General features: G+C 36.2%; 1 pseudogene across 1 annotated transcript; it reads right to left on the reverse strand.

The window, feature by feature from the left end:
- Nucleotides 1–602: 602 nt before the first annotated feature.
- On the reverse strand, nt 603–1,957 carry LOC117065181 (annotated as a pseudogene). The gene has a single exon (XR_004429852.1). The product of XR_004429852.1 is annotated as a heterogeneous nuclear ribonucleoprotein A1-like (transcript).
- Between the last annotated feature and the right edge of the window lie 11,924 nt (nt 1,958–13,881).

Here is a 13,881-nt window from a genome sequence, read left to right on the forward strand (position 1 = left end):
GAGGTCTGACTTATCTGTTGTTTGTTTCATTCCTGTGCTTTTGCCTATTTTTTTAAAGTTAGAATTATGCTAATTTATCAATGATTCAGAGGTCCTGTATCTAACATTCCATTTTTTCATGCCTATATTTTGAATCTTCAATCAGGTACTCATATCTTTATTCATATCTGGAGCCTGAATACTTTTACTTTTAGAATTATGTTATTCTGGTGTGTGGGAGATTTCTGATTTTGGAGCATTATTCTAGTATCTAAGAAGAAAATAATTATACCTATAGCTTCATGGAATATATATTTTTTTGCTAAAAGTGAGAATAATCAAATTAAATATGCCCTAGAGTGGAAAGCATGTTTTTTTTCATAAGAAGTAAAAACTACCTTATAATAAAAATTTAATATATGCATATTATGAATATTTATTATGTTAGCTATGAAGTATAATATACTTGACTAGATTGAGGTTCACATCTGTCCTTTTCATTTATCATTGTGGTTTAGGCAAAAAGGTTTACTATAGAAGTAATGATAAATTTCAAAAAATAAATTCTATGAGCAGTTTTCATTGACAGGCTGGGATTTCTTTTCTTTCTTTCTTTTTTTTTTAAAAGACATTTATTCAGCGTCACGATCAGACTATTACATTTAGCAATCAACAGCATGGGTGCAAAAAAAAAAAAAATCTACATTAAAACCCTTTGTTGGAATGCTTTACACTTTCCACAGAACAGAAACTAAAATAACCTGTTATACAATTAGTCACAAATACAGTCCTCGAGTTTTTTGCCCATACACATGAGTATTTGTCTAAAACATGTCTTCTTTGTAGCAGCTAGGCCCTGCCACCACTGTGCTTGGCTGAGTTCACAAATCTGTTGTAACCTGTAGCTTCCCTGTCACTTCTCTGGCTCTCCTCTCCTGCTAAGCTCTGTTTCCTAATTAAAATCTTCTGCCACTGCCATAGCTACTGCTGCTACTGGAACTGCCATAGCCACCTTGGTTTTGTGGTTTTGCAAAGTATTGGCCTCCACTACCACAGGGGCCAGAGCTTCTGCCTCCAAAATTTCCTCCCTTCATGGGTCCAAAATTTGAAGACTGATTGTTGTAATTGCCAAAATCATTGTAGCTTCCACCACCTCCAAAATTGCTTCCATTATTACCAAATCCATTATAGCCATCCCCACTGCCACCATATCCACCACCACCACGGCTGCCACCAAAGCCACCACGACCACGGAAGTTTCCTCCACGACCGAAGTTGTCATTCCCACCGAAACCACCTCCATGACCACCACCAAAGTTTCCAGAACCACTTCGACCTCTTTGGCTGGATGAAGCACTCGCCATCTCTTGCTTTGACAGGGCTTTCCTAACTTCACAGTTGTGGCCATTCATGGTATGGTATTTCTGAATGACAATCTCATCCACGGAGTCATGGTCGTCAAAGGTTACAAAGGCAAAGCCCCTTTTCTTGCCACGGCCTCGGTCAGTCATGATTTCAATCACTTCCATTTTCCCATACTGCTCAAAATAATCTCTTAGGTGATGTTCTTCAGTGTCTTCTTTAATGCCACCAACAAATATCTTTTTCACAGTTAAGTGGGCACCTGGTCTTTGAGAATCTTCTCTTGAGACAGCTCTCTTTGGTTCCACAACTCTTCCGTCCACCTTGTGTGGCCTCGCATTCATAGCTGCATCCACCTCCTCCACAGTGGCGTATGTGACAAACCCAAAGCCCCTGGAATGCTTGGTGTTTGGATCTCTCATGACCACACAGTCCGTGAGCGTTCCCCGTTGCTCAAAATGGCTCCTCAGGCTCTCATCGGTTGTTTCAAAGCTCAACCCTCCAATGAAGAGCTTCCTCAGCTGTTCGGGCTCTTTAGAAGACTCTGACTTAGACATGACGGCAGGGAGAAGAGAGACTTTAACGATGCTTCTTCGGCGGCGTCCACGGGCAGAAAGGCGGGATTTCTTTTAAATAATTTGTCACAATAATGTTGAACATATTTTCAGAAAATTTACCACATGGCTTGTATAAAAAGAGGTCTGTTATATCCCCATTTGTGTAACCCCAAGTGAGAAGATTCTAATTGGTTTAAAAATTACTCTGGCAGGCCAGGCACAGTGGCTCACACCTGTAATCCCAGCACTTTGGGAGGCTGAGGAGGGTGGATCACCTGAGGTCAGGAGTTTGAGACCAGCCTGACCAACATGGTGAAACCCCATCTCCAGTAAAAATATAAAAATTAGCCTGACATGGTGGCATGCACCTGTAATCCTAGCTACTCAGGAGGCTGAGGCAGGAGAATTGCTTGAAACCAGGAGGCGGAGGTTGCAGTGAGTCATGATTGCCATTGCACTCTAGCCTGGGTGACAGAGTGAGACGCTCTCTCAAAAAAAAAAAAAAAAAAAAAAAAAAATTAGTCTGGCATCACACTCCGCTCACCTACAGAGAGGGCAAGTGGGACATGCTGATTTGCACTCTGTTGTCAAGTGTTAATGACTCTGAAAAAGAACTGACTATGATCATGGAAACATACCAGTCTCTGAAGCTTATTGGCATTTTCTAGCATGTGAATCCTGCCTAAAAGAATCCCGAATAAAATAGGCACAACCAGTTTGATTAATCAGACACCCAGCATCTTTTGGGAAAGGTCAAATTTATGCATGTGGAAGTTTATAGATCCTGTACTTAAATAAATATAACATGTATAAATCTTCTGCCTTTGCTAGTTTGGGCTGCTATAACAAATTATTATAGATTGGGTGGCATATAAACAACATTTTATTTCTCACATTTCTATGGGTTGGAAGTCTGAGATCAGGGGATCAGGATGCCCGAATGGTCCATTCTGGGTTCTGGTGAGGGTTCTTTTCCAGGTTGCTGATTGCTTCCACATTGTAGCCTCAGAAGGCAAGAGAGCGCTCTGAGGTTCCTTTAATAAGGGCATTAATCCAATTTGTGAGGGCTCCACCCTCATGAACTAGTCACCTGCCAAATGCCCATGTGGGGGTCCACAAACATTTAGTCAGTGAACCTCCAAAATATTTTTTTCTGTTCTCGTCATTTCCACCTATTTCCCTCTCATTTCCTTTTGGAATATTTTTCACCTGCCAACTTATTTATGATTCATTGTCTTGTTGGGAGTGTGGGTGACTCTAAGAATCCAAATTTAAGGGCTGAAAGTTCTCAGGGACCAGGGCAAGGCCATGAATCAGAGCTAGGCGGGCAAACCAGAGTCCTGTTTTCATTTCAGAGTAGAGGTCAGCAACTACTGTGTGTAAGAAACCTCTCGGACTAACAAAACCCAGGAAAATACAGCAACTAGACATCATACAAAATTAGAAATGCAAAGTCCAGGCACATGGGCATAGCCAGACAACCTGTAAGAACTGTAGAAATAAAATCTCCTGTAGAAATTTATTTCTGTAAAACCACCTTTGATTGGCATGCTCTTTGCAATCCAAGGCCACCCTTCTATGACTCAGATTCTAATTATTTCTTGGTCATACAATTTGGATAACCTTTTTAGTGGCCTCCCTACTTTCCATCACCTTTTTCCTTCAACTCTTCATAGCTCTGGAATCAGATTGGTTTTGCCAAAGTAAATAGTCAATTAAGCCACCTCACTATTCTAGAACTTTCAACAACTCCTCATATTTAGTCTTGGCTTCAGGGACATCGCTCTCATACGTCACACTATTTTTATAGCCTTATCTCTCCCTATTCTAATTATTTTAAATGACATCTAAATGGCCAGTGTATGACTATTCCCTGTGTATTCCTTCTTCTTAGTAATTTCTATAATTTTCTCCCCCTCTTTAGTCAAAACCTACTGATTCTTTAAATCCTCTTTCAACTGCCATCTCTACTGATGACAATGTCCCTCCTCTGAACTTTCTCAGTCCTTTGTGAGCCAGTACTTTGGAATTCTTTTGTGGTACTTCTCTCATATTGCTATCTGTAAAAAGTGTTTGATTTACTCTCTCATAGGCACTAATTAAACAGGGCTGTTTTATTCATGATGAACTATAAGCAAAGCTCCTAGGACTTACGAGCTTTTAAAAAGCTCACAAAAAGATGATATCTGAAAAAGTTTTATATCTCTCATTCAAGTCTGAGGAAGGAAAAATAAAGACAAATTAATACCTAGAAAAATTGTACAAACCTGCAGAATATCAAGGACACAAAGAAAAATTTTAGATATAACCAGAGAAAAAACATTTTACTTGTATAAGAGTAATTAAATTACAACAATAATATTAGAGGCCAGAAGACAAAGAAATAATATCCTTAACTGCAGAGCAAAACAATTGTAAAATTAGAATTATATACCAGGTTAAGTTATTATTAGAGTGAGACAAAAATAAAAATGTTTTCAAAGACACTGAGAGTTTATCAGCAACACATCATTGCTGAAAGGAATACTAAAGGACAGACATCAAGAAGAATGAAATTCAATCTAGAAAGTGTTCAATTGTTTAAAAAAGAAAGGATAAGGAAAGGAATTGCTAAATATGTAGGCAATCTGAATAAATATTGACTAAAAAGTAATAATGATGACTAACTTGGAGGGTTATAAAAACAACATCTAATGAAAATATTAGAAACCAGAATGCATGGAAGGTCCTTGTACTGGTCAAGAGGAGGTTAGAAATATTGGTTTTGTCAACTCAAATATTTGTGTTAAAAATGTAAGAATAATTATTTTATGCGAGGAAATAAAATAACTTCCAATCAGTGAAGAGGGAAAGAAGGGAGAAGGAAAATACAAAAAAGTCAAACAGAAGGCAAGAAGAAAAAAAGCATCTCCCCTCCAACAAAAGAATATTTAATAGAAGACATAAAGTAAAATGGTAAAGGTAAATAAAAATATATTAGTAAATTGGATAAAAAACATAACCCTGCCATGTTCAGCTTACGCTTATATAAAAAGATAAAAAGTTTGAAAAGATGTAAAAGGCAAATGCTACCTCAAAAACAGCAAAAATAGCCAAATTAACATCAGCCGAAATCCACTAGGGGATAAAAGCGTTAATAGGAGTAAAGAGGGTTACTATATAATGATTAAAAAATTCACTATGAAGATTAAATAATCTTGAACTTTTAAACTCTTAACATATTTTCAAATTTTATACATTAAAAATCAAAAGAATCACAAAAGAAAATGATAATCCTACAATAATAATGGGAGTTTTAAGTAAACCTCTCATTGAAAAATCTCCTGGAGAAGAAAATTAATAAGAATTAAAAAATCTTGAACAATAAATAAGATTTATTAGTCAAATTCTGAATCCAACAATTAAAGAGGATACTTTAAAAAACATGCATAAAACATATACAAAAATTGTTAGTTTACAAAACAAGTTTCTGCAAATAAAATTAAAGTTATCTCATAGACATGATCTCTGACCAAAATCCAATAAAATTAAAATAGGTAACAAAATAATAGACAAACAGGTCAATGGAATACGATGGAGAGACAAGAAGTAGGCCTTCATAGATAGAGTCAATTGATTTTTGACAAAATAGCAAGAGCAATACAAAAAAGAAAATGTAGTCTTTTCAACAAATGGTACTGGAGCAACTGGACATTCACATGCAAAAAAAATGAATCTTGACTTAGACCTTACACCCTTCACAAAAATTAACTGAAAATGAATCATAGTCCTACGTGTTTAAAACTTTTGGAAGATAACATAGGAGAAAAGCTAGTTGACCTTGGTTATGCTAATGACTTTTTATATATGACACCAAAGGCACAGTCCACAAAAGAAATAACTGATAAGCTGGACTTCATTAAAATGAAAACTTTCTTTGTAAAAGACATTATCAAGAGAATAAGACAAGACACAGAATGGGAGAAGATGTCTGTAAATACGTATTTGTTAAAGAATATTTATCCAAAAGATACAAAGAACTCTTAAAACCCAACAAAAAGAAAATAAAAAACCTGATTAAAAAATGAGCAAAAGACCTGAAAAGACACCTCACCAAAGAAGATGTATAGATGGCATGTAAACTTATGAAAAGATGTTCAACACCGTATGTCATTAGGGAACTGCAAATTAAAACAGTGAGATACCACTGGAATGGTATCTCACTGTTTTAATTGGAATGGCCAAAATCCAAAACACTGACGAGATCAAATGCTGACAAGGATGTGGAATGACAAGAAGTCTCCTTCATTGCTGGTGTGAATGCTAAATGATATATTCATTTTGGAAAACAGTTTAGCAATTTCTTACAAAATGAAACATAGTTTTACCATGCAGCTTAACAATCATGCTCCTTGATATTTACCCAAATGAGTTGAAAACTTACATCTACACAAAAACCTTCTCACAGATGTTTATATTAATAGCAATTTTATCCATGATTACCAAAACCTGAAGCAACCAAGATGTTGTTCAGTAGGTGGATGGATACATAAATTGTAGTATATCCAGATTATGGAACATTATTTATTACTAACAAGAAATTAGCTATCAGGTCATTGAAAAAGATATGGAGGACACTTAAGTGCATTTTAATAAGTGAAAGAAGCCCAGCAAAAAAGGCTACATACTGTATAATTTCAGCTATATGACATTCTGGAAAAGGCAAAATTACAGAGGCAGTAGAAAGATCAATGGCTGCCAGTGGAGGGAGGGATGAATAGAGGAAATTTTATGGCAGTGAAGGTATTTTGTATGCTGTCATAATGATGGATACAGATCAGTATACGTTTGTCAAAATTCATAGGATGTGCAACACTTAGAGTGAGTCCTAAGGTAAACTATGGATTTTGGATAATAACGGTTTGTCAATGGAGGTTTATTGATTGTAACAAGTGTACCACTTTAGTGTTGGATGTTGATAATAGGAAAGCTATGTCTGTGTGGGAGCGGGGGAACTCTCTGTACTTTTCACTCAATTTTGCTGTGAATCTAAATCTGCTCTAAAAATTGAAATGTCTACTTAAAAAAATAACAGAAATTCAGTCAAATAAATTCCAGCCTGTATATATGGAAACTAATTATGATTTTAAGTTTGGTTATGGAAGCAAAATATAAAATTACTTTTAAAAGATTAATATTACATTATTTTCAAGATTATAATCTTGAGATTAAACATAGTAAGAAGACTGGGAAATAGGTATAATATGGATTAAGTAATGAAGAGGATAAAACTGTTCTAAAATCTTTATCTTATTTTTGAGATGGAGCGTCCCAAGTAGCAGCCTCCCAAGTAGCTGGGACTACAGGCACATGACACCACACCCAGCTAATTTTTGTATTTTTAGCAGAGATGGGGTTTTGCCACGTTGGCCAGGGTGGTCTTGAACTCTTGACCTCGTGGTCCGCCTGCCTCGGCCTCTCAAAGTGTTGGATTACAGGCATGAGCCACCGTGCCCGGCCTAAAATCTTTATCTTAAATAGACATTTAAGCCCATTTAAGGGCTATTTTACTCTTGATTGGCATGACTAGAAAATCCAGATTAAAAAATGCTTTTGAAAAACTGCAAGAACTTGGCTTTAGGTCAATCAATATTGTAAAAATATAAATTCTCTCTAAACTTTGAAACAGTCCAGTTTCAAATTATCAATAGCTGTTTTTGCAACTTGACAAAAATGATTCTAATGATTTCTAAAAGAATGTACATGTAACAATGGATAGGAAATTCTAAAACAGGGAAATATAAACAGGGTTTACCTTGTCAAATATTAAAATCGGTTATGACATAATTTTAAGGTACTGTGAAAATAAATTTTAAAATGTATGGAAATTTATATCACGGTGTCATTTTAAATCAATGAAATAAAGATGGATTATTTAGAAAAAAATTGGTGCTGGGAAAATTTTCTAGTTATTTGGAAAATTATGAATCTGAGTTCACTGATGTAAATTCTAAGTAGACCACAGACTTAGTGTATACACACAAGCAAAAAACTCCAAAAAACGAATAGACTAAATAAAAACTATAAAAGCAATGTTTTCTAAGTGCTAGGCACTGTTTTGAGCTCTTTTTAAAAAACTATATATTTTTTGCAGATTTGAATACAGAGGCAGATGGAGGTTAGTAACTGGCCAAGTTCACACAGTAAGAGGTAAAGCAGGGATTCTGAACACAGTTGGATTTCAGACCCAGATTTGCCCTAGGCACTGTGTTGCACACCACTGCTGCAATGGTTAATTTTATGTGTTATCTTTTCTGGACCATGGATGCTCAGTTAAGTGTTTAAGCATTTTATCTGGGTGAGTCTGTGAGGGTATTTCTGAAAGAGATTAGCATTTGAATTGGTAGACTGGACAAAGCAGAATCCTCTACCCAATACGGATGGGCCTCATCCAGTCTGTTGAGGGTCTGAATAAAATGAAAAGGCAGAGAGGAAGGTTGCATTCACTCTGGCTGACTGCTTGAGTTGGGACATCAATCTCCTCTTGCCGTTGGAGCTTCTAGTTCTTCAGCCTTCAGACCTAGACTGGAACCTACACAATTGGCTCTCAGGCCTCCAAACTACACCACTGGATTTTTTGGTCTCTAGCTTGCAGACAGTGAATAATGGAACATCTTACCCAGCATTCATAAGTGCGCAAGCCAGTACTTATAATGAATTTCTTCATAAATCTGTTTCTCGAAAATCCTAATATAGCTAACCTAGATAACATAAAAATGTGTACAGCAGGGTGGCCGAGGTGGGCAGATCACAAAGTCAGGAGTTCGAGACCAGCCTGGTCAATATGGTGAAACCCCATTGCTACTAAAAAATACAAAAGTTAGCTCGGTGTGGTGGTGTGTGCCTGTAGTCCCAGTTACTTGGGAGGCTGAGGCAGGAGAATCACTGGAACCCGGGAGGTGGAAGTTGTAGTGAGCCAAGATCATGCCACTGAACTCCAGCCTGGGTGACAGAGTGAGATTCTGTCTCAAAAAAAAAAAAAAAAAAAAAAGAAAGTATACAGCAAAAGATCAGTATAAAATCAAAAGAAAAATAGCAAACAGGAAATTGCTAGCAATACAATTATCTGCCACCAGCTGAAGGTCAATGTGCCTAACACAAAATTAACACTTAAAAATTAATTTATAAAAGATACCCATTTAATATAAAGACAGGTAAATTCCATGAAGGGATAATTCACACAATTAGGAACACAGATAACTGATAAATAATGAAGACAGGCAAATTCCATGAAAGAACAGTTCACACAATTAGGAACACAGATAACTGATAAATGTATGAAAGGATCTTTATTCCCACTAATTAAAGCAATACAAATTAAAACAATGCCATAGTTTTTCTAACTATCACATTGCCAATGATTAAAATATTGAATAATACCAGTGTGCCAAAATGTGGAGAGAAAATTACTCTTTTGCGCATTATTACTTAGTGGCAGCTCATATTGGGGCAATACTTTAAAGTGACAATTTAGCAATATTTATTAAAATATAACACATCTACATCTGGGAATCCCTTTAAAAGAAATATCCCTACATGTATGCAAAGATATGTAAATATAGAACATTATTCATTGCAATATTGTTTATACTAGCAAAAATCTTGCAGACTTTTTGCTATTACAAACAATATTGGAATGAATATTGTAACATTTTTATATTACAATGGGGTACTAGTTAAATTCAAAATAAGCCCGAGAATTAATAGTAATGATTTTCACAGGAGGAGTTGGAGGATCATGGGAGAATTCCAGTTTCTTTTTTCTTTTTATGTGCCTTCATTCTAATCTTTCCCATAGAAAAGTAGTACTTTTACAATAAGAAAAATAATTAAGACATAAAAAATTACTTTTAGAAAAGCCTCACAATTATTTAAACAGAATAATAACACCAAATAAATGTTCACAAGTGGATACTCAGCATTATATTGAAAATATTAAATGATAATATAATAAACCATAATATGATAATAAAGGATAACTTCAGGAATCCAAGGATGTTTTAGTATTAGAGAATATATTTACAATATGTGAAAAAGTCAAAGGAGAAGTAGGTTTGACTATCTTAGTAGATGTCCTAAAGATTAGATGGATGTCAATGTTGATTTTAAAATATATTAGTAGATGTAGAAGAATATCTCACTAACTCTTGTGATTAAGATGATCTCTCTGAACCCAGTAGCCAATATCATACTTAACAGAAACCTCTAGAATAATTTCTTTGAAATTTGTAAAATATAGGTGAAACCCCGTCTCTACTAAAAAATACAAAAAGCTAGCCGGGTGAGGTGGTGGGCGCCTGTAGTCCCAGCTACTCGGGAGGCTGAGGCAGGAGAATGGCGTAAACCTGGGAGGCAGAGCTTGCAGTGAGCTGAGATCCGGCCACTGCACTCCAGCCTGGGCGACAGAGCGAGACTCCGTCTCAAAAAAAAAAAAAAAAAAAAAGAATATCCCAAGGATCTCAAAGGCTATCCACTATTCTTACTTGACAAGATTCTGGATATTTCAATAATAAGAAATATAAACATAAACAGGGAAAAATATTTTTTAAAAATGATGTAACTGCATATTTGGAAAACTCAGGTAAAGTAACTGAAATAAAATTACAACTAATAAGAGTTCAGCAAGATGTTGAATGACAAAATAAGTATGTGAAATATCAACAGCTCTATTATGTACCAGTGAAAACTAGTTAGAAGGAAAGGGGGAACCCATTTATCTTCATAAGTAGTTTAACAGATAGTTAGAAAGTAGTCTACAAATATATTGATAGATATTTATTAAACCACGTTACAACAACGGTTATAACAATAGTCACCAAAATATTAGTTGTGGTTACTATTGAGTGGTTAGATAATGCTGGATAATAAAAATATTATTTTTATTTTCTTCTTTTATCTTATCTTTCTTGTTTTCTAATTTTATAAGTTTTCTCTATATCTTCTATAATAGATAAAACTATAAATTACTTATTTTAAAAATTATTATCTTTTATTTTTATAGATTCAGGGGCACAAGGGCAGCTGTGTTACATGGATATATAGTGTACTAGTGAAGTCTGGTTAAATTATTAGTTTAAATACATGTCATAATCTGCGATTACTAGATTCCTTAATACCATCACCTGTAAATTGATTACCACAACAGTAAGCCACATTTTAATTTGCGCTGTTGAGAAAATATCAAAATTTGCATAACAGTTTGCCCATCATATGTCAATTCATTCTGCTGCATTAAAAAAAAAATCATGGGAGATATGTGTGGGTGTTAGTTCAGAATGAGATTCAGCATTTGTTCAATATATTTCAAACATTTTAACACATTGGAAAGGTGCCGTTCATTTATCAAAGCATCGCAGATACTTCTATGAGCAAATTTTGAAGGAGTAATCTTGTGACTATTCAACCACCTGGAATAAAACAAGATGTTCCAAATTCAATTTATTTTATCTTTTAAATAAACAAAATGAAGTTCGCAGGCCTTGACACTGTCCTTGTTGAAGAAAGTGAATCTCTACCTTGGAGATAGATTCTGATTTACTGTCTGAAGACATGCGATTGTCTTTTAATAATATTTTGAAGGCAGATACTAGCACTGATGATCATATCCAATGTAATTGTGTTATTTATTTGCCACAGTGCTACAAAATAAATTAATTTTCCTAAATAATGACAAGATGATCTAAAAAGAAATTTATAGCACTTGACCTCTTTCTTTTAAAGTAACCAATTCCTAGTGCTTTAATTGAAAGGATGGCCATGTTAAGGAAAAACTCTGCTGATGAGCAAAAATCCAGTCAGTTATTAAGTGCTGCACTTTCTGAGGTCACTTTAGACTTTTTCTCTAAAGCTACTTACAGCTGTGAGAGGGAGTTAATAAAGAGTGAGGCTAAAGGGAAGGAGAGAAAAGGAGAATTCAGTATGATACTTCTTATTTGAGAAAAGAGCATTGTGGACAAGCTCTCTCTTGAATTAGTCAAAGCAACATACCTAGACTAATAAAAATATCTTCTTGATTCAGGCAGAAGGGAAGTCAGATAAGATCAAGGCAGGCAGAGCCAGGCTTTAAAACCAGGGGTAGGTGGGGGGTGCTGTGCTGGCTGGGGCTGTGTGGTACACTTAGAGGGAGTTATGCTCGCATGACTTCTCTACCTTGGGCACCCCTCATGCCCTACCCTCAGCTCTCTCTCTGTGGTAGAGAGAGAATAAAGGACTTGATAGTGTCTATGATGCATGGGAAACCCAATTATTTGTTTTTTGTTTGTTTTTTGTTTTTATTTTCGTACAGATGGGGTTTCACCATGTTGGCTAGGCTAGTCTCCAACTCCTGACCTCAAGCAATCTGCCCGCCTTGGCCTCTCAAAGTGATGGGATTACAGGCATGAGCCACTGCACCCAAGGAAACCCAATTATTTTGGGCTCTGGATTGTCAGGCAGGAGACCTGAGCTACTTGTTTTGTGTTTTCACTGCTTCCCTGGTTTTAAAAGGTCATTGTGACAAGAGCGATAGAAGGAGCTTGTTCAAGATGTTGATTGCTGTCTACCATGCCCTGTGCTTCTGATTCAGTAGGTCTTCAGTAGGACACAGGGACTTGCATCTTTAGCCAGATCTGTAGGTGATTCTAATGTGATTTTTTTTTTTTTTTTTTTTTTTTTTTTTTTGAGATGGAGTCTCTGTTGCCAGCCTGGAATTCAGTGGCGTGATCTCAGCTTACTGGAACCTCTGCCTCCCAGGTTCAAGTGATTCTCCTACCTCAGCCCCATGAATAGCTGGGACTACAGGTGCATCCCACCACACCCAGCTAAGTTTTGTATTTTTAGTGGAGACAGGGTTTCACCATATTGGTCAGGATAGGATGGTCTCGATCTCTTGACCTCATGATCCACATGCCTCAGCCTCCCAAACTGCTGGGATAACAGGTGTGAACCACTGCACTTGGCCTGATGCGATTTTTGACTGTATCCCAGATACACTGAATTAGGTGACCCTGATAGGTAAAAGTCAAGGTTGAATGGAGATATGGGGTGAAATAGTATAGGACATTGTGGGCAGTGTACCTTCTTCTCCTTATTCTCTGCTGCATCTAATTTACTATGATTGGCCTTTTAGTTGGAGAGGAGTAAGTGGTACTGTGTGAGTTCATCAGGGCACTTGGATGAAACCTGACAGAGAATCCCTTCCGTATAGGAATTCCTCATTTATATTCATTGTTAGTAGAGAGGGAAGTCAGTAGAAAGGAAAGTGAGATGTTGGGAGGAATGGCCTCTATCAGAATCATGCCTTTTTCCTTCTTATCAATATCTCAGAATTTGCAAGGTCTTAGGAAGAGAAAGCTGATGCAACTTCTGAGGAGATGGCTCAGTACCAAGTGCAAGTCTTAGTAGGACTGTGGGTTGAGTCAAGTAATCATCTCACAGAAAGAAAAATAAGCTTCAACAGAGCTAATCCGGACTGAGTTGAGAATTCCTAAATGAACTGTAAAATTATAACTGCCCAAAGGGACTCCATAAAGGCCATGTTTATATATATATATATATGGCAAAGCCTGAAAAGCACAGAGAGTCTTCAGCTCTAATCAGCCCATTTAAAATTGTGCCTACTAAACTCTAGTATAATAGACCATTTGATCCTTATTTTAAGAGAACTAAAGGCTTTCCAGATTCTGCACAGGACTTTACTCTGTGAATAGGTCCTTAGTGTGCAATTAGTCACTTTTGTAGCTGTTAATTTTAGACCACTTGTTGCAGAATTATTTGTTCTCAATTCCACCTGCCAAGAGTACATATGTGCTAAGGTGCTTATTGTACTAATTAATAACCATGGCTGAGAATGATGAAGTGATCTGATTGAATGGTTCATTTTTCAAATTGTAGGCTCCCAGTTGTGGGATTAATTCAAAGATGAGTTTTTGCCATCATACTCACAAGTGAGACTTTAAAAAGTCTG

This window comes from Trachypithecus francoisi, unplaced genomic scaffold (genome assembly GCF_009764315.1).
Source record: "Trachypithecus francoisi isolate TF-2019V2 unplaced genomic scaffold, Tfra_2.0 Lachesis_group2, whole genome shotgun sequence".
NCBI classification, from domain to species: Eukaryota; Metazoa; Chordata; class Mammalia; order Primates; family Cercopithecidae; genus Trachypithecus; species Trachypithecus francoisi.